At 36.1% G+C, this 22,664-nt stretch overlaps 1 non-coding gene across 1 annotated transcript; it reads left to right on the forward strand.

Moving 5' to 3' along the window:
• Positions 1-1,811: 1,811 nt before the first annotated feature.
• On the forward strand, positions 1,812-1,917 carry LOC139845927 (small nucleolar RNA R71). Its single transcript, XR_011758679.1, has one exon. It is a non-coding gene; the product is annotated as a small nucleolar RNA R71 (small nucleolar RNA).
• Positions 1,918-22,664: the final 20,747 nt, after the last annotated feature.

Genomic DNA, 22,664 nt, shown 5'->3' on the forward strand with positions numbered 1-22,664 from the left:
GTGTTCTTTAGTCTGAAGCCTCATTAATTCTTCATGGCGCTCAGGGCTTGGAGATGGTATCATCGCAATTTCTTTTACGTCTTCCATTTCCTCTTCCTCCTCAGGTTCTTCCTCTTCCTCTATTTCTTCGCTGGGATCCTCTTCCATTTCTGGGTCGTCAACAGGCTGTGACTCGACACCCATCTCGATATCTTCGGCTGGTGGTGGAGACTCATCATCGGAAGTGATCCGTCTGGTGGAAATAGCAAACATCTCTGCCTGTCCAGAAAGATCGGCAGATCGGTCAATTTTGAAGGTAACGCTCTCCCCATGTGATCGTAAGATCAGGGTTTGATTGTACACATCAATGACTGTCCTAGCCGTATTCATGAAAGGTCTTCCTAACACTGTTGGTGTGTGTAGGTCTTCCTGAATGTCCATCACTACGAAATCCGTAGGATACAAGAATATGTCAACTTTCACCAAGACGTTCTCAACTATGCCCTTAGGATATCGAATTGTGTGATCGGCAAGTTGGATTGTCATTTTGGTTGGTGACAAGTCTCCTAACTCTAATCTCTTGTAGAGAGAGTAGGGGATTAGGTTGATACTTGCTCCTAAATCTGCTAGCGCATGAATGGTTCCAGATTGGTAGATTGAACATGGGAAAATGAAGCGGCCCGTATCTCCTAGCTTCTGTGGTAGAGAGTTTCCGAGTACTGCTGAGCAGTCTTCACTCAGTGGAATTTTGTTAGAATCTGGTATCTTTTCCTTTGTAGAGAGAAGCCTTCGGATATATCTCTTTTGATTAGGCACTTTGGACACGGTGTTCAGGAATCTTCCATCAAGTTTGAAAGAATCAAGCTTAGATTTGTTCCTCCCGTAACCTTCCAGGATAGGGTACACGAACCGGAGTTGCGGTGGACAACTGCTGAGTAGACGTCGATTTGTTCTTAATTCTAGCTGACCTTCTCCGTGGTTCTTCTCCTGAGATTACTGAGTCCATTTGCTTAGCTTCCTCTATTTGGGGATTTTGAATAGTATTACTAGGTAACCTTCCATGTGGTCGGGTTTCAAGGTGTTGTGATAACTGTGCGAGCTACGTTTCTAAACTTTTAAGAAGAGCCAGTTGATTTCTCATTAGGATCTCTGTCTGGTCTTGTCTAGATGCAGTTCTATGATTTAGCTGTTGTTGTCCTTGGATGAACTGTGTCAACTGATCATCAGTTCCGAGAGTGGGGTTGGTTACTTTTGTAATTTGGGTGGTTGGGGAATTTTCCTCAGTTGGTGGGCCAGTGAGTGGAAGTGGCTAATCGTAGGTCAATTGAGATTGTTGGGGTGGATAAGGTGGGTAACGATGGCGAAAAGGTTGGTTGTTTCTTTGGAATTGGTTAACCCTAGGTTGTTGATTGAAGCCGGGATTTGATTGGCGAGCTGGGTATTGAACGTAATAGACTGAACCGTCAGGGTTTTCGTACTCAACTTGTTATTCTTCAGTGGGTTGCGAGTTGGTATAATTAACACAGGCCTGGACCTGGTTAACTTGCTGCGGCTGTGTCTTCAATTCTCCGAGTTTTTTGGCAAGAGACTCCATCTTGTTTGTGAGAGATTTGATGGCCTCTGTTTGATTATTGAGTGCAGAGAGTGGTGCAGATGATGAAGTTGTTTCACCACTGTTCCAATCATGATGATGCATTGTCATGTTTTCGAGCAACTCCCATGCTTCGTCTGCGGTTTGGTTCATCAGATTTCCTTGAGCGGCGACATCGATCGTCGTCCTATGATTTACCGTAAGACCATTGTAGAAGGTGCAGGTTTAGGCTGACCGTTCTAACTGGTGATTAGGGCATTTCTTCAGCACGGTTTTGAATCGCTCCCATGCAGTGTAAAGAGATTCATCATAACTTTGTTTGAAGTTAATGATGTCATTCTTAAGCTTGGTTTGTTTAGAAGGAGGGAAATATTTGGTTAAGAATTTAGTAGCCATCTCCGTCCAAGACGTGATGGAATCTTTTTCCAGTCCTTCAAACCATGTTTGTGCATGATGAGTGAGAGAATAGGGGAACAAGTATAGCCGGACTATATCTTTTTCCTAGCTGCTAGTAGGAATTCGAAAGATATATGAATTTATAGAGGTGAGAATTAGGATCGTCATTCGGTAATCCATTGAATTGACAGCCATTTTGGATGAGTTGTATGATATGATGTTTTAACTCGAACGAGTGTCCTTGAATATCTGGAAATCTGATTGGTCCTCCTCGACCTTCAATCGAGGGTTTAGTGTTTTCTGCTAAAGTAACGCGTAACACCATTTGTTTTCTGATTCTTGCTTCCTTGCGTACTTTAGAGATTATGGCGTCTGGATCACGTACGAATAACAACGGCCCTGGTCTAGATCGGGTTTGAGTCATACACTGGGCATGCCTCTTTTTGTTGTTTTAAATTTTAAACAGATAAACTATGTTCCTAATTTAGTCTAAGGCAATCTAAAGTAATCTTAATCTAAAGTAGTCTAAGGTATTCTAAGCTAAGGTATTCTAATTATCCTAATTATAGATATGTTTTTGGTTCTTGCTACTGATTCCCTGGTATTTCGATAACAGAGCTTCGCACGAACTATTTAACAAACCAAGTGGCCAGACCGACTACGGAGAGGCAGGATCCTTTTGGTTCCAATATAATTGGAGACTGTTCAAAAAATCCAACAACCAAGTCCGTGTATAATTGTCTTTCTTAGACACCACTTAAATGTTTGTGAATGAGTTTGATAGAGGGCAGTATTGTCTGATACCAGTTCCCCGGCAGCGGCACCAAAAACTTTACTTCCACAATGATATGGCCAAAACGGACGGTTTTATTTGTGCGGTGTCGTCAGGTCGCAACACGTCAGCTCTGACTATCAAGGGTATATCAGTTTTAAATTTATATTTAGCGATGCCTAAATCTTACTACTCCTTATTATGAGTAAGGGAAGTATGACCTAGAGTCGTATTTTTGAGATATCAGTAGAATCGAACCTATATCTAAAACTTAAGATAATTCTAAGGTGCAGGAGTAGTGGGTGATTACCTAATTTTGGGTTTTCTAGATTAAGTAAGTAAAGTAATACGATAAAATTTGTAATTCAGATAAGGCTAAAATAAGTGCATGCTATGATTTCATCAGTTACTTTGCCGGTATTATGGAATGCTGGCTCATGGATAGGCAGTGACCTTGTATTTACTACACTAGTCCTAAATGCCCTTGTCATAAGACATGTAACTGGGTAATGCGATAGGCTTGAAGATTCTGAATAGACAGCAACGTCCCTTACCCCCGACGCCCGTGCAGTCTGACTACAGGCATACACGTTCAGACGGCTCATCCAATTGAGCGACTCGGTTGGGTGACGTATTAACATTCTGAAATGGTCTAAACTTTCTTAAGCATAATAGAATACATGGTTTTCCATATCTGAGAGACGCGATGTGTCTTAATGCTTTCATTAATGATTGGTTTAAAAGATAGTTAGGCCCTTAAAAGAGTTCAACCATAAAGAACACCATGGCCAAGTCAGACTGACTTCCATGAATAAGTTCGGTTATCCTAACGGTCCAATCCTTTATGTGTTCGAACAAACAGTTCCTTAATTAACTAAGAATCCCTCAAGCGGGGTGCAATGCTTGAGACCGCGTTATGGTGAAGTGTACTAGTCAACACTAATCGTGTTCCATGGCCTTACTTAGCAGAGGTACAGCTTACAACAACCGTTGTGCTTCAGCTTGCACGTACGAAGTTTATATGCTTGGTGACTACACTAGCATGGTCTGGGACCGACAATGTACTAGGGGTCTAGTCAGATGTTTCACTACGATAGACTTCTCAGTCAAACTCACGTTGTATCCGATAGACTTCTCTTACCAAGGGGTGACACAGATAGTGTACTCTGAATCGGGGTTCGCGACTTCCCAATAACAGAGTCAATAACTACGTTCTATTAGTTGGAAAAGCGATTGAGTTCAAAGCATAATCGAAAAGCATTTTGATAACATAAACAAACCATAATATAGTTTCGGCATTATAACTGATTACGTCATAATATACACTAAAGATAACTACTCGCTAATCATGGCAACAGTATCACAAAGCATAATAATGAAAGACATTATATAAAGATAAGGGATAGAAGTACCAGTAGATTAAACGAGTTCTGAATAAAAATGTGACAACTAGTGACAACTTCAAGACTCCAGACTGCTCCTAATACAATCTTCGGCGTTCTTCTCCGGGTACTAGGTTTCCCGCACGGAGTCGAAGACCTTGAAAGTATGACTAATATTGTACAAGAGAGAGAAATAAGTGAATTGAAGTGTGTGTTGGAATGAATGATAAATGTCCTTTAAATAAACCAAAAATTTTCCTACAAACGGCTGACAGGCTATTTGGCAGGCCGTTTGGCAGACCGTTTGCAGAGGCCGTTTGCCAGACCAGGCCATTTGCTTGGGCCATTTGCTTGGGCCATTTTTCAGGCCGTTTCTGAGCCAGGAAAGCCATTTGGCGGGCCGTTTGGTAGGCCGTTTGGCTTGCCTGGTCTGCCTGATTTCCTGGATCGTAACTTGATTTCTTGTCTTTCATCGTTTTCACTCTAGATTCTTCGTTTTAGCTCCGATTCTCACGATTCTTTTTGCACCGTCTTCGTAATTACTTGTTCTTCAATTCTAACCGATGAAGTAGGTATTTTGCCAATAAAGTTCGAATCTTTCTTGTTTTTGGGCCTTAATACCGGGGTGAAAACGTGACTTTTTAGCCGATATCAATCACACTCTCAACCATTGGATCGGTTGAGTGTGTTATGCCAACAACCAAGGTGTTTGTATCGGTTTAGTAGTGAAGAGTGGGGTTGATTAATTGTAATGTATCTAAGTAAAACGTCCGTCCTCTTTGAATAACATGAAGGTGAAAGATCTCTTTGTTTATTCATTTATGTCTCATGATATGATATGTCATCTTAAATCAAAAGTATTCATCTAATTGTTATGAGTAATTATATGCTTCCATATATCTATGAACTACTACTAATGTAACATCGTATTTTTCTTTATAAATTACAACGAGAGACTTAAAATACATCGTATATTAATTACTCAACATATATGATTATAATATCACAAGTGTTACTTAATTATAAACCAAATATATTAATTCTTCACACAAAACATCAGAGTTTATATCCGTGTCAAATATCACTTAGGACCCTGCTTCACCCCAGCTATAAACATGCAACAATACTTCACCTGCAAGGAGAGAACACTGTGAGAAATTCGCGCACCGATAAGTAAATAAAAATATCTAAATAGACATCACTATAAGCTTCAAGCATAACTTAAAGGACGGGTCACTGAGCACATAAATACAATAAGAGGACTGGCGGTTTATACAGGCCTTCAACTACTAGTTGATCAGGCTAGAGTCTACTGATAGTCCCTATAACTAAATCACTGGTATAGATCTCCTGACATGACACACTCGTCATTTAATCTATACCACCAATCAATAACACTTGGACCAAACACATTTCTATCAAAAAGAAACTATGAAGGAAGGGTTGACCTCTTTCGTTAAAAGCACTTTGACGGTGTCACTGGGTGCACATAGTCACACAACTTACACTAGTCACAGACTCACGCTACACGGTCTAATCATAAACATGGCACTGGACATTACACTTGTCACTATATAATCACATCCAAAAGGATAGCCCCACTAAGCAAGAACTCGGAATTCTAATATTACTGAGGATTTTCCTTTCCTTTATCACCTAAGAATATCATATCTCGAGTTAGTATACTTTTCCAAATTATGTTTTAATACAATGATAATTTGAAACATTTAAATACTCTACAAGGGTCAAATGTCATTTAACCCATTCACGGAACCAAGTATGTGTTGCGTCATACTCGTATGATGCTAATCAAAGTGTGTATTAAATATATAAGTTTGATTACTCCAGAAACCACTTTATGATACAAGCGTTGGATGCTACGAGTTGGAATTCACCACTGTATAGGATGATGTGTAAACTCTAAGAAATTCGTGAAACAAATGCTATGACCTACAAAATAACAGTCTATGATTTCCAGTAAGGTGTGTACAAGGTCCACTCATCTTATGAAAAATTCGAGGATGGGGGGAGGGGACCAAATTTACTCTCACTTTTGGTGAGCGAAAGTGCTCATGTGAAAGATGCAACACCAAAGATTTCCATGCGCCCATGTTATTGCTGTATGTAGACATTTGGATGTTGTCTTAAGTGGGATGATTAGTAGCAATTACACGAATACCAGTTGGAGAGATCAATATGATGAATCATTTTTTCTACTTAGAGACCATGCATATTGGAGTGATCCAACTTGGATCATTCATGTCGATGCATCTTGACTAATCACTCATGGAGGAAGGAGACGTGAACGACGTATACTGAATGATATGGATGAGCCTGACATAGGTTCAACAAGTGTAGGACCTAAATGTTGTATTTGCCGTGGAACTGGTCATAACAGGAAACTTGTCCTGATAGAGGATACTTTGTAATATTTATTTGATTATGTCATTATCAGTTTTTTATTTATGTAACATTTGTGTTGTTTTCAATGTAATCATTTAAGTTATTATTGCAAGTTTTGTTGCGAAATGTGTTTTAAATATATATGTGAAATAAATATATATAAATTAAGTAACATAATAGCTAAAGCTTACAACACAAACATAATAGCTGGAGATTACAACACAAACACGCAAACATAATACATATGACCAGTTACCCCATCACATTTGCCTTAGGTACGGTATGAGATTCACCATGTTCCGGTAGGTTGAGAAAATTATATAACTTTGTAAGAAACATTCCAAAAGTTAATGGATCTAATGACGTTTCCATAACGTCTTGCATCCGGTTAAGAATGATGTTTCCAACGTCAAATGTTTTGCCATCCATGATACAAAAAATCAGTACTGACTCTATAACTAGCACAACATCATATTCGGTCGATTGTCCTCAATAAGTTATGTTGCTCTACATAACTCTATAAATTTTCTTAGCATAGGTTAGTTGACAAAACATAACCATTAAAGCATTTTTACCGCCGTCTACATGCGAATCACTTACGGTACTTTCTATAACGTCGTTTATGTCCACACTTGTTTTGTGTTGAGAAACAAGAGAATGACTAAAATAAAAAGGGTTAAAGTAAAATTCGATACCATTTGTTGGGTGACCGAATTCATTTTTGATGATTTTTGGGTCTCATACATAACTTTGGCCATCAAACATGAAATGTATCGTTTTAATGCTTCCATAACATCTATATTCAATACAGTCATAGAACTTGATATCGGCTAAAAAGTCAGGTTTTCATCCCGGTATTAAAGCCCTAAAACAATAAAGTTCCAAGCTTTATCGCCAAAATACTCACTTTGTCGGTTAAAATTGAAGATCAAGTTATTACAAAGACGATGCAAAAAGAATAAAAAAATGGAGGTAAAACGAAGATTCTAGAGCGAAAACGGTGAAAGACAAGTTACGACCCCGGAAACCAAGTTACGATCCCGAGAACGAGCAAGACGGTCCAAGAAAACAGCAAACCAGGGGCTGGAACCGGCCTCCTGATCCGGCTTGCCACGTTGGCCTGCCACATGGGCGCCGGCTTTCCAATTGGTTTGGCCACCGGGCACTTGAAACTAGCAAGGGAAACGGCTTGCCTGGCACCGGCCTCCCACACCGTCCTCTGGAGCCGACTTGCCAGGCTGGCCTGCCAGCCGTTTGCCATCCAAATTCCATCTATTTAAGGGCCATTTGTCATCCACTTTTCCACACACTTCAATTCACTTATTTCTCTCTCTTTCTACAATAATTAGTCATACTTTCAAGGTCTTTGACTCCGAGCGGGAAAATTAGTACCCGAAGAAGAACGCCGAATATTGTATTAGGAGCGGTCTGGAGTTTGAAGTTGTCACTTTTATATTTTCAGAACTCGTTTAATATACTGGTGCTTCTATCCTTTGTCTTTATATAATGTCTTCCATTATTATGATTTATGATATTGTTACCATGATTAGCGAGTAGTTATCTTTAGTGTATGCTATGATGTAGTTAGTTATAATGCAGAAATAATATTATGTTTTGTGTATGTTGTTGAGATGCTTTCCGATTATGCTTTAAACTCAATCGATTTTCAACTAATAGAACACAGTTTTTGGCTCTGTTATTGGGAAGTCTCGAACCCCGATTCAGAGTACACTATCTGTGTCACCCCTTAGTAAGAGAAGTCTTTCAGATACAATGCAAGTTTGACTGAGGCACACTGGTTGTAGTAAGCCCACCGAGCTTTCGATTCTGACTGAGGACTCTTTCATAGTGAAACATCTAACTAGGCCCATAGTACATTGTCGGTCCTAGACCATGCTAGTGTAGTCACCAAGCATATAAACTTCGTACGTACACGCTGAAGCACAACGGTTGTTGTAAGCTGTACCTCTGCTAAGTAAGGCCATAGAACATGGTCAGTGCTGATTAGTACACTTCACCATAACGTGGTCTCAGGCATTGCACCCCGCTTGAGGGATTCATAGTTAATTAAGGAACTGCTTGTTTATACTCATAAAGGATTGGACCGTTAAAGGATTGGACCGTTAGGATAACCGAACGTGTTCATGGAAGTCACGCCGACTTGGCCATGGTGTTCATTATTGTTAAACTATTTTAAGGGCCTAACTATCTTTTAAACCCAATCATTAACGAAAACATCGAAAACATCACGTCTCTCGAATATTGCATACATTGTATTTCATTATGCTTAAGGAAGTTTAGACCTTTTGGAACGTTAATACGTCACCTAACCGAGTCGCTCAATTGGATGAGTCGTTTGAACGTGTATGCCTGTAGTCAAGTTGCACGGGCGTCGGGGGTAGGGGACGTTGCTGTCTATTCAGAATCTTCAAGCCTAACGCATTACCCAGTGACATGTCTTTTGACAGGGGCTGCAGGATCAGTGTAATAAATACAAAGTCACTACCTATTCATGAGCCATCATTCCATAATCTCGCCAAAGTAACTAACGAAATTATAGTATGTACTTGCTTTAAACTTATGTGAATTACAAATTTTATCGCATTTACTTTATTTCATCTTATAAACTAGAAAAACCAAATTTGGGTAATTTACAACTACTCCTCCACTTTAGGATTATCTTAAGTTATAAATATATGTTCGATTCTACTGATCTCTTAAAAATTCGACCCTAGGTCATACTTCCCTTACTAACCATAATAAGTAGTAGTACGATTTAGGTCCCGCTAAATATAAATTTAAAACTATTGCATCCTCTCCTGATAGCTGATTCCGACGTCCTGCGACCTAATGACACCGTAGAAACAAAACCTTCCATTTTGGTCATATCAAGAGAGGTGTGAGTTTTTGGCGTCGCTGCCGGGGAACTGGTATCAGACAATACTGCTTTTATCAAACCTATTTGCAAGTATTGAGCGGTGTCTAAGAAAGACAATTATACACGGACTTGGTTGTTGGATTTTCCGAACAGTCTTCAATTATATTGGGACGAAAAGGATCCTGCCTCTCCGTAGTCGATCTGGCCACTTGGTTTGTTGAATAGTTCGTGCAAAGCTCTGTTATCCAAATACCAGGAAATCAGTAGCAAGAACCAAAAACATATTAAAACTTAGGATAATTACCTTAGATTATATTACCTTAGCTTACCATAGCTTACATTACCTTAGATTACATTACCCTAGATTACCTTAGATTAGGATTACTCTAGATTACTTTAGACTAAATTAGGAACTTAGCATATATACCTAAAATTTAAAACAAGAGGGCATACTCAGTGTATGACCCAAACCCGATCTAGACCAGTGCCGTTGTTATTCGTACCTGATCCAGACGCAATAATCTCTAAAGCACGCAAGGAAGAACGAATCAGAAACAGAATGGCGTTACGCGTTACTCTAGCATAAAACACCAAACCCTCGATTAAATGTCGAGGAGGACCAATCAGATTCCTAGAGATCCAAGGACACTCGTTTGAATTAAAACATCATATTATAAAGCTCATTCAAAATGATTTTCAATTTCATGGAGTACCGAATGACGATTCTAATTCTCACCTTGATAAATTCATATCTCTTTCGAACTCCTACAAAAAGCCAGGGATAGGACAAGATATAGTCCGGCTATACTTGTTCTCCTATTCTCTCACTCATCATGCGCAGACATGGTTTGAAGGATTGGAAAATGATTCCATCACCTCATGGACGGAGATGGTAACTTATATTCCTAACCAAATATTTTCCTCCTTCTAAACAAACAAATCTTAAACATCATTAACTTTAAACAAAGTTATGATGAATCTCTTTACACCGCATGGGAGCAATTCAAAAACTTGCTTAAGAAATGCCCTAATCACCAGCAGAAAGTTAAGCTAAAATTTGTACCTTCTACAATGGTCTTACGGTAAATCATAGGACGATGATCAACGCAGCATCTCAAGGAATTTTGATGAACCAAACCGCAGACGAAGCATGGGAGTTGCTCAAAAACATGACAATGCATCATCATGGCTGGAACAGTGGTGAGACCTCTTCATCATCTGCTCCACTCTCCGCACTTAATAATCAAACGGGTGCCATCAAATCACTCACGGACAAGATGGAGTCTCTTGCCAAACAACTTGGAGAATTGAAGACGCAACCACAACAGGTTAACCAGGCTCAGTCATGTTCTAACTGTACCAACCTGCAACCTACGGAAGAATATCAAGTTGAGTACGAGAATCCTATCGATTCAGTCTGTTACGTTCAATACCCTGCTCGTCAACCAAATTCCGGATTTAATCAACAACCTAGGGTTAACCAATTTCAAAGAAATAACCAACCTTTTCGCTATCATTACCCATCTTATCCACTCCAACAACCTCAATTAACCTACGATCAACCAATTCCACTTACTGAACCACCAGCCGAGGAAAATTTTCCAACCACTCAAATTACGAAAGTAACCAATCCTGCTCTCCGAACTGATGATCAGTTGACTCAGTTCATTCAAGGAAAACAACAGCTAAAACAACAGATCATGCGAAACCAATTGGCTCTGCTCAAAAGTCTAGAAACGCAGCTCGGACAGTTATCACAACGCCTAAAACCCAACCACAAGGAAGATTACCTAGTAATATTATCCAAAATCCCCACATAGAGGAGGCTAAGCAAATGGATTCCATAATCCCAAAGGAAGAACCAAGGAAGAGGTCAGCTAGGCTCAAGAACAAATCGACGAATACGCAGAAGCTGCCCGCTCAGACTCCAGTTTGTGTACCTTATCCCGGAAGGCTACTGGAAGAACCATCCAGGCTTGATACCTACAAGCTTGATGGAAGATTATTGGACACCATGTCTAAAGTTCCCAACCAGAAGAGATACATAGGAAGGCTTTTCTCTACAAAGGAAAGGATACCAGACTCCAACAAAATTCCACTGAGTGAAGAATGCTCGACATTGGTCAGAAACTCTCTACACAAGAAACTAGGAGATACGGGCCGATTCATTTTCCCATGTTCAATCTACCAATCTGGAACCATTCATGTACTAGCAGATTTAGGAGCAAGTATCAACCTCATACCCTATTCTCTCTACAAGAGATTAGAGCTAGGAGACTTGACACCAACCAAAATAACAATCTAACTTGCTGATCACACAATCAGATATCCTAAGGGCATAGTTGAGAACATCTTAGTGATTGTCGAAATTTTTTTGTATCCAACGGATTTCGTAGTGATGGATATTAGAGAAGACCTACATACGCCAATAGTATTAGAAAGGCCTTTCATGAACATGGCTAGGACTGTCATTGATGAGTACAATTAAATCTTGATCTTACGATCACATGGGGGAGAGCGTTACCTTCAAAATTGACCGACCTACCGATCTTTCTAGACAGGCAGAGATGTTTGCTATTTCCACCAGACGGATCACTTCCGATGATGAGTCTCCACCACCAGCCGACGATATCAAAATGGGTGTCGAATCACACTTTGCTGATGACCCAGAAATGGAAGAAGAGGATCCCAGTGAAGAAATAGAGAAAGAAGAAGAGTTTGGGGAGGAAGAGTAAATGGGAGACGTAGAGAAAACTCCGACAATATCCTCTCTAAGCTCAGAAGTAAATCACAAACATCACGAAGAATTAATGAGGCTAGAGACATAAGATCTCAGTTTAATAATTCGTTTAAAAAAGAAAACTGATAAGGTTGTCGAAGTTAAGGATATAAAGATTAACCCTGCCAGTGTAGAAATGAAACACCAGAATACTGAAGAAACCCGATCATCAGACAAATCTACAGATGAAAGCTATACCAGTGATCATGAGGAAGAAGAGCAAAATGAAAACATTTTAGACGATTCATATTCTCCACCAGCAGCACCAGATCAAGAGGAGCCGGACTCTTCTTCAGATCACTCAGAGATACCGGTCATATCTAATCACACCGACATGATAACCTTCATCAATGATACCGATGAATTTGAAGATATTCTCGAAGCTATCCTTAAATTGACCATCCCTTTCACACCTCGATTAAAGGAACGGATCAAGGCTATCGAAGATAAATACAACCTTTATCTACCAAGAGAAGATGATAATGTTGAAATCTTAGAAGGGCGCATTCAAGACTTCATCAGTACTCTTCACGATCATATCTACCATGAAGAAAGGTGATGTGTTGCGAGGTGTATATGAAATAGTTATATTTTTATTGCGAAATACTATTAAATACGATACAATTTTACACAAGTTATTTATTTATTTATAGAGTGGATATACCTAAACCTTGCTACAACACTATAGGCAGTGTACCTAATCGTACAGTAGTGTAGTTTTTAGTAAGTCCGGTTCGTTCCGCAGGGAGCTAGCCAAGTTTAACGCCATATTTATTTTAAACTATATTTGTATAAATATATATATATATATATATATATATATATATATATATATATATATATATATATATATATATATATATATATATATATATATATATATATATATATATATATATATATATATATATATATATATAAGTAATATTATTATTATTATAAAAGGGGGTTTTTTACCGTTTAATGACCGATTTGTTGATTTTATGTCTTAAGTCGCAATTAAAACCTAATGTAAAATATTAAAAATAAATATAACTTAATTTAAAGCGTAAAGTAAATGACGATAATAAAAGTGCGATAAATTAAAGTGAAATAAATAAAATGACGATAAATAAAATTGCGATAATTAAAAAGTACGATAATTAAAAGTGCGATAAATAAAATGACAGTAAATAAAAGTGCGATAAGATATAAAATAAAGGAATTATGCTTATTTAAACTTCGTAATCATGTTGTTTGACGTGTTGATTTTAGTTTATTACCATGAGTTAATTGTCCTTTTTCCTGGATTATTCAATATGTCCATACGGTTTTTGTCCATAACAGTCCATCAGTCATAAATATAAAGTGCGAGTGTCCTCGTCAAATTATCCTTATACCCGAAGTCATATATTCCAACTAATTGGGGACTTAAACTGTAATAAGATTTAATACATTGTTAATGATTACACCGGGTTATCGACTGTGTGCAATCCAAGGTTTTAATACTTTATTATCAATTACACCAACTGTCCTTGTATGTAATCCACCCCTGTTTTAATGAGTCCATTGACTATTAATCCATTCCCGTGTCTGGTCAAATGAACGATTACTAGTATTTATAAATATCCCGCCCATCGTGTCCGATCGAGTGTATATGGTTATTTATAGATACGTTAAATTGTCAATCTCTATATTAAATTAACGAACTATCATTCAGTTAAACAAATATAAAGCCCATTAATAGCCCATAGTCCAATTTCTACAAGTGTTGGTCTTTTGTCCAAACCCCAATTATGGTACAAAGCCCAATTACCCCGTCTTTAATATTTAGCCCAACATCATGATTACTTCGGCTTAAATAAGCAAAATAATAACTTAGCTACGAGAAATTAATTTAAAAAGGTTGAACATAACTTACAATGAGTATTAATAGCGTAGCGTTACACGGACAGAGTTTCAACTTACAAACTTAAAACATTCGCCACTATAACCTTATTATTATTAAACTTAAATTAAAATTAAAATTATAAAATATAAATATAAATATATCGTAGATAGATAGATAGAAAAGGGTGTGTTTAATCGATCAGAATGCGCAGCCTTTTATAGGCCCACTTTGAACTGTACAGCTCCGCGACTGCGGAGCTTCGAATTTCAGCTCACCAAATGAATTAAATGTGGGCTGCTTTGATTAAAATAATATATATATATATATATATATATATATATATATATATATATATATATATATATATATATATATATATATATATAATTAATTATATATAATATTATATTCTTGTGCATAGTTGACTTGTAATTTTAGCTCCGTTGAGTCGCACGTTGATAGTTGGTTCATGTCTCGGTTTCGAATTTTCGAACGCCGTTTCGTATGATTTAATATCTTGTACTTTGCTTTTTGCGGCTTGTACTCTTGTAATTTTTAGACGTTTCTTATCAATAATTTGAACCACTTGGATTGTACTTTGTACTTTTTAGCTTTTTGGTCGTTTGCGTCTTCAAATCGTCGAATCTGTTTTTTGTCTTCACCTTTTGTTATTTAAACGAATATCACTTGTAAATAGAACAATTGCAACTAAAAGCTTGTCTTTCTTGAAGGATAATGCTATGAAATATATGTTCGTTTTTAGCATTATCAAATATTCCCACACTTGAGCGTTGCTTGTCCTCAAGCAATATAGATCTTGAATAAAACTTTACTAGAATCACTTCTTTATTCTTCACACTTTGTACATCAGTGATTTCAATACAGCGGTTATGAACAATGATGGTAACGATGTGGTTTACAGTCCCACATGACTATAAAAATTTAGATCCTTTAGGAAATTGGATCTTTATGAAAACATTTGATCTTTTGAAAATTCAATCTAACTTTTACCCTAGATAAATTTTCCGGAATAACCCTTCACCGGTGTTTGCAAAATGTTTTTGTGGGTATTGTGGGTTTCAGATTTGAAAATTTTAGCTCAAAACTTATGGTTTTGTGTCACCCACTTGCTAACCTTGTATTAAGAAAGCAACACGTCCAGTATACTTGCTCCGTATACTACCTTTCGGTAAACTACCGTCCGGTTGTAAAGGAAAGCGTTGAACAAACAACTGTTAAGGCAATATCCAGTGACATGCTTTTGATTATGGTCTATATCATGTCGGATGCAATTACTATCATTTGTAGGAGCAATAGTAAAGATCACCCTATAGTTTTTTGATCTGGCAAAAGGTCCTCTCTTCGACCATGCTATGCAACCACCGTTCTTATGGTTGACACCCAATTTGGTTCAGGTGACCTAATGAATTCCAGGTGAATTCCTAGGATTTTACGTTCAATGGTAATGAACGCATTGAAAATAGGGTTTCAGAAAACAAATCGGTTTTAATTTGATCAAAATATTTTCTCTTTCAAGCTCGAGTTTAGATATCATCGAATTCCATGAGTTTGTAATTTTCAATCTTTAAGGTCAATCTCATGGATTGAGTAATATCAGTCTTAAAAGCTGATTTTTGATCTTTAAGGAGATTATCCTTTCTGGGGGTCTGATTCATTAGTCTTATCAAGCTAATTTGCACGGCGCCCTCCCCATTTTACGAGACAGATCCTCTCATGGTTAGGATAAGTCTGACCACATGGCAACCCTGTTTGATGCTGAGGTCCGTGGATTTCCAGCTGATTTTCGAGAAAACTTTTCTAGATTTTTCGTCAACCTACAGCTGGTCTGGACGACAACTTCCTGACCTAAATCAAGAAGCGCATGTCTTTTTCGGAAGACTTTACTTCCTTTTAATGATGGAATTGATTCATCGTGTAGATCCATCTTTCTTTCAAATATATTACAGTAAATCGTGTAAAACTGATTATTATCGTCCAAAACAAAAGTACCTGCAATAATCTTGTACAAATATGTGATATATGCTTTGAAGAACTTGGTAAATTCTTCCCACACTTAGCTTTTATTTATTCTTTTCTTTGCCTTTTTATTCTCCTTTATTCCATTTTAAATGAATTAAAGCGTTTTGGATTGTTTCTCCATTTATGTTCTCTCCGAGGTAACAATAATTTCTGTATTATAACCTAGTTTTATCGTTCATAAATATGTATAAACATGATTTTGAATTCATTTAGTTGAAAATTTTTCAAATTTTTACAAAATTTGGCAATTAAACTAAGTGTAAACCCGAGAGAATTTATAACCCTTCCCCACACTTGAGATCATGCAATGCCCTCATTTGCAAGAAATCAGTAAAAATTTAAATTCATGAGGGTGATTAGTGTAGAAAAATGATTAAAAATACCGAGTTTGCAAACATATTGGTTTATATCACATTTGATATTTTACGTCTTGTCGTTAAAATTAGTAGCTTTTGCTGAACTTTAATGTCAGTCTTTGAAAATGCGTTGTTTTACCCTGTTTTGTACATAAGATAAACTACAAACATATATATATATATATATATATATATATATATATATATATATATATATATATATATATATATATATATATATATATATTATAAAACCTTTATTTATTAAAACAATTTAAATGAATAATTTTTTTAAAATTTTGTTTCCTTTTACATTAGGTAGTTTCGGTATGTTTACCTAGTCTGTCCCTCGACAAAATTTAAAATTTGTCGTTTTTAAAGTGATTGTTTTAAAAGCAAAGATTTTTGGGTTTTTTAATTTTTTTGGTATACTTTAGATCAATAAAATTATAAATAATGATAACAAAATTTTTCGCCCCACCCTCGGGTAAAGCAATTTCGATTCTAGGATCTAGTCTTTACCTTACGACGAATTTTAGAAATTATTTTTTTAAACTTAAAGAAATAAAGTAAATTTTGTTTTTAAATTCACACAAAACTTAAATTTAAAAAGCGTACTAATTTCATACAAACCTACAAAACAAAAAAAATTCGGAATGGAGGGAGAAAACTAGTTCTTTAGTGTCTGCTAGCGGAAAAGACCAATCGGATTCCATTCTCGGAACTACACGAGAACAGAACAACTAACTCTAGACAGCATTTTATTTTTAGAACATTTGAATCTCCCCACTCTTAGGTAGCTGTGGTGTCAAAATTGTGATTAACTTCATTGTCAATTTCTCTTAGACCATAATCAACTTGCATATTTGTGAATTTTGCTTTAAGCCATTGGTCTGATTCCTGTGTAATATCCACAAATTCAAGTAGTTTTGCCTTTTCTTTAGGCGATAGATTGGATACTAACCGGTTACATAACTTAAAGTTCCCCTTGGTTCTAGCATCGCGAATCCGTTTAATAAGTTTCTTCATTGAACTGTTAATAACGGGGTCATTTAATTTTGTATCAACAACAGGGTTCTTTGTTATCAGGTCATCATTAGGTGTTACTTCATTTTCCCCACACTTAGGTTTTTTTATTATTGTTAAGCACTACCGTTGGAGTTGGTAAAACAATATGCTTCTCATCGATCATTTTTATTGGTTCAACGGTTTTGGTTGGTGGAGATTTAGACTTTCGACTCACAAAGGTGATTGATTTTTCACCATCACTAAGTGTCATTCTACCCTTTCTTACATTAATGAACGCCTCGGTGGACGCTAAGAATGATCGTTCTAAAATTAGAGAAACGTTTGAGTCCTCTTCTATGTCAATGACAATAAATTCGACTAAAAAGGTTAAATTACCCACTTGAACGGGTAGGTTGTCAGCAATTTCAACTGGGTGCCTAATGGTTTGATCAAAGAGTCGAACACTCATCTCTGTTGGACTTAACTCACCTAGTCCTAATCTCTTATATAATGAAAGAGGCATAACACTCGCACTCGCACCTAAATCTTCTAGTGCATCATACATGACACAATCACTAAGTAGACAAGGAACAATAAATTCACCCAAATACCCAACCTTGGTGGAGGCTTTGGTGGAACTGTCTTCACCGGGTTTACTTTTACGGTTTTTGTTTCTTGCACTTTCTTATTCTTCTTCTTCTTTCCAGAGGTATCACAAACTTTATTACCTATCACTTGCTCATACTCAACTCCTTTTCTTGGAAACGGGATGGGTGGTCTGTATGGTGCCACCACTGGCTTTACATACTCGGGTGGTGGTGGTGTTGTAACTTCTTCATTGTTACTCACATCTAAAACCTTCCCATCTTCTGATGATGGTTTTTTCAGAATTTGTTGACACCATATTAACATTCTCATTTCGAGAATTTACTTCAGTATTACTAGGTAGCTTTCCTTGTTCCCTCTCACTCATCATGCTAGCAAGAGTACCTACGTATTTTTCTAGATTCAAAATGGAAGCTTGTTGAGTTCTTAATGACTGATCAAACCTCTCATTTGAAATGTCCCGTTCATAATAATTATAAACGTTCCATATTAATTGATTTCGTTGCGAGGTTTTGACCTCTATATGAGACGTTTTTAAAAGACTGCATTCGTTTTTAAAACAAACCATAACCTTTATTTTATCGACAATATTAAAAGGACACCTCCTAGATTATCAGAAATGATAATCTACAAATATCACACTTACACACTACCAATACATATTGGTTTACAATATTAATATGTTACAACAAAGTAAATCTCGAATGCAGTTTTAAACAATATTATACAAGCATGCTGACACCAAGTCTTGTCCATATATTAGCATGCAACAACGAAAGCTCTTAATAATCACCTGAGAATAAACATGCTTTAAACGTCAACAAAAATGTTGGTGAGTTATAGGTTTAACCTATATATTATCAAATTAATATAATAGACCACAAGATTTCATTTATTCAATAATCCTACACTCGCAAGTGTATAAAAATCATTCTATGATGAACACCTGGTAACCGACATTAACATAATGCATATAGAATATTCCTCGCATACTCGCAAGTATGTCATAAATTGGCAATCGCAATCACCATATAAATCGAAGTATTAAAGCATTCCAAATTCCAGAATGGGATTTGTTAGGCCCATAGATCTATCTTTAGGATTCGCGTCAATTAGGGGTCATTTCCCTAATTCTTAGGCTACCAGACTTGAAGGAGCAATATTCGGTTTAATAATCCAACCATAGAATGTAGTTTCACGTACTTGTGTCTATTTTCTAAAATATTTAGAAAGCTGCATGTATTCTCATCCCAAAAATATTAGATTTTAAAAGTGGGACTATAACTCACTTTCACATATTTTTTATTCGTCGGGAAGTAAGACTTGGCCACTGGTCAATTCACGAACCTATAACAAATATGTACATATATATCAGAGTATGTTCAAAATATATTTACAACATTTTAATACATTTTACTGTTTTAATTTTATTAAGTCAGCGGTCCTCGTTAGTAACCTACAACTAGTTGTCCACAGTTAGATGTACAGAAATAAATCGATATCTATTATCTTGAATCAATCCACGACCCAGTATATACACGTCTCAGGCTAGATCACAACTCAAAGTATATATATTTTTGGAATCAACCTCAACCCTGTATAGCTAACTCCAACATTACTGCATATAGAGTGTCTATGGTTGTTCCAAATAATATATATACATGGGTCGATATGATATGTCAAAACATTTGCATACGTGTCTATGGTATCCTAAGATTACATAATATATTAGAATACATGTATAATACAATATGAGTTAGCTAGGATATGATTAATATAGATTTGTTACCAATTTTAACGTAGTTACAACAAGCAAAAATATCCAATCTTGTTTTACCCATAACTTCTTCGTTTTAAATCCGTTTTGAGTGATTCAAGTTGCTATGGTTTCATATTGAACTTAATTTTATGAATCTAAACAGAAAAAGTATAAGTTTATAGTCGGAAATACAAGTTACAAGTCATTTTTGTAAAGGTAGTCATTTCAGTCGAAAGAACGGCGTCTAGATGACCATTTTGGAAAACATACTTCCACTTTGAGTTTAACCATGATTTTTGGATATAGTTTCATGTTTATAAGAAAAATAATTTTCCCAGAAGAACAACTTTTAAATCAAAGTTTATCATAGTTTTTAATTAACTAACCCAAAACAGCCCGCGGTGTTACTACGACGGCGTATATCCAGTTTTACGGTGTTTTTCATGTTTTCAGGTTTTAAATCATTAAGTTAGCATATCATATAGATATAGAACATGTGTTTAGTTGATTTTAAAAGTCAAGTTAGAAGGATTAACAATTGTTTGCGAACAAGTTTAGAATTAACTAAACTATGTTCTAGTGATTACATGTTCAAATCTTCGAATAAGATAGTTATACATACATGAATTGAATGATGTTATGAACATCATTACTACCTCAAGTTTAGTAGGTAAACCTACTGGAAATTATGAACAAATAACTTGAGCTTCAAAGGATCTTTGATGGCTTGGAAGTTCTTGAATTAGAATCATGACACAAAAACAAGTTCAAGTAAGATTATTACTCGAATTAAGATAGTTATAGTTATAGAAATTGAATCAAAGCTTGAATATGAATATTAACTTGATTTAGAAAGATAACCTACTGTAAATAATAAAGGTTTCTTGATCTTAGATGATTGCTTGGAATGGATTAGGAAACTTGAAAGTAAACTTGTAAACTTGGAAGTGTTCTTGATGTGTTCTTGAGTAATTGTTTTTATGATGATTATAGGTAATAACCAAAGCTTGTATTTGATGATTTTTTGCTGGAAAAATAGTAACTTAGACGTTCATGGAAGAGTGTGTGTGTTTTGAGAGAGAATGGGGAAGAAAATTGGAAGTGAAATGGAGTAGGTGTTGAGTGGTGAAGGTGAGTGGGGTTAAAAGGAGTTCTTGTTTTTGTTTCCTTGCTCATAAGTCATGCTAGATGTTAAATTATGGTTCCCACATGGTTAGGTGACTCAGATGGGCAGCTAAGAGCTGATCATTGGAGTGTATATACCAATAGTAAATATATTTAGAAGCTGTGTATTGTACAAGTACAAATATGAGTGCAAACGAGTAGAATTGTTGATGAAAATGAATGAGGATGTAATCGTAAGCATTTTTGTTAAGTAGAAGTACTTAGATAAGTGTCTTGAAGTCTTTCAAAAGTGTATGAATACATATTAAAACACTACATGTATATACATTTTAACTGAGTCGTTAAGTCATCGTTAGTCGTTACATGTAGATGTTGTTTTGAAACCTTTAAGTTAACGATCTTGTTAAATGTTGTTAACACATTGTTTATTATATCTAATGAGATGTTAAATTATTACATTATCATGATATAATGATGTATTAATATATCTTAATATGATATATATATACAGTTAAATGTCGTTACAACGATAATCGTTACATATATGTCTCGTTTCGAAATCCTTAAGTTAGTAGTCTTGTTTTTACATATGTAGTTCATTGTTATTATACTTAGTGATATGTTTACTTATCATTTAACATGTTTATATATAGTGTATCAATATCTTAAAATGATTCATATGTAATTAGTAAGACGTTGTTATAACGATAATCGTTATATATACTGTTTTCAAGTTTCTTAATTCAATGGTCTCATTCTTATGTATATAACTCATTGTTAAAATACTTAATGAGGTACATACTTATCATAATATCATGATAACTATATATATATATCCATATGTATGTCATCATATAGTTTTTACAAGTTTTAATGTTCGTGAATCGTCGGTCAACTTGGGTGGTCAATTGTCTATATAAAACCTATTTCAATTAATCAAGTCTTAACAAGTTTGATTGCTTAACATGTTGGAACAACTTAATCATGTAAATATAAATTTCATTTAATATATATAAACATGGAAAAGTTCGGGTCACTACAGTACCTACCCGTTAAATAAATTTCGTCCCGAAATTTTAAGCAGTTGGAGGTGTTGACGTATCTTCCGGAAATAGGTGCGGGTATTTCTTCTTCATCTGATCTTCTCGTTCCCAGGTGAACTCGGGTCCTCTACGAGCATTCCATCGAACCTTAACAATTGGTATCTTGTTTTGCTTAAGTGTTTTAACCTCACGATCCATTATTTCGAAGGGTTCTTCGATGAATTGAAGTTTTTCGTTGATTTGGATTTCGTCTAACGGAATAGTGAGATCTTCTTTAGCAAAACATTTCTTCAAATTCGAGACATGGAAAGTGTTATGTACAGCCGCGAGTTGTTGAGGTAACTCAAGTCGGTAAGCTACTGGTCCGACACGATCAATAATCTTGAATGGTCCAATATACCTTGGATTTAATTTCCCTCGTTTACCAAATCGAACAACGCCTTTCCAAGGTCCAACTTTAAGCATGACCATCTCTCCAATTTCAAATTCTATATCTTTTCTTTTAATGTCAGCGTAGCTCTTTTGTCGACTTTGGGCGGTTCTCAACCGTTGTTGAATTTAGATGATCTTCTCGGTAGTTTCTTGTATTATCTCCGGACCCGTAATCTGTCTATCCTGTAACATCCCGCATTTTTCCGTTAAATTATTTTAACGCCCGTCTTTTTCTTTTTTTAAAT

Source organism: Rutidosis leptorrhynchoides, chromosome 4 (genome assembly GCF_046630445.1).
Source record: "Rutidosis leptorrhynchoides isolate AG116_Rl617_1_P2 chromosome 4, CSIRO_AGI_Rlap_v1, whole genome shotgun sequence".
Classification (NCBI taxonomy): Eukaryota; Viridiplantae; Streptophyta; class Magnoliopsida; order Asterales; family Asteraceae; genus Rutidosis; species Rutidosis leptorrhynchoides.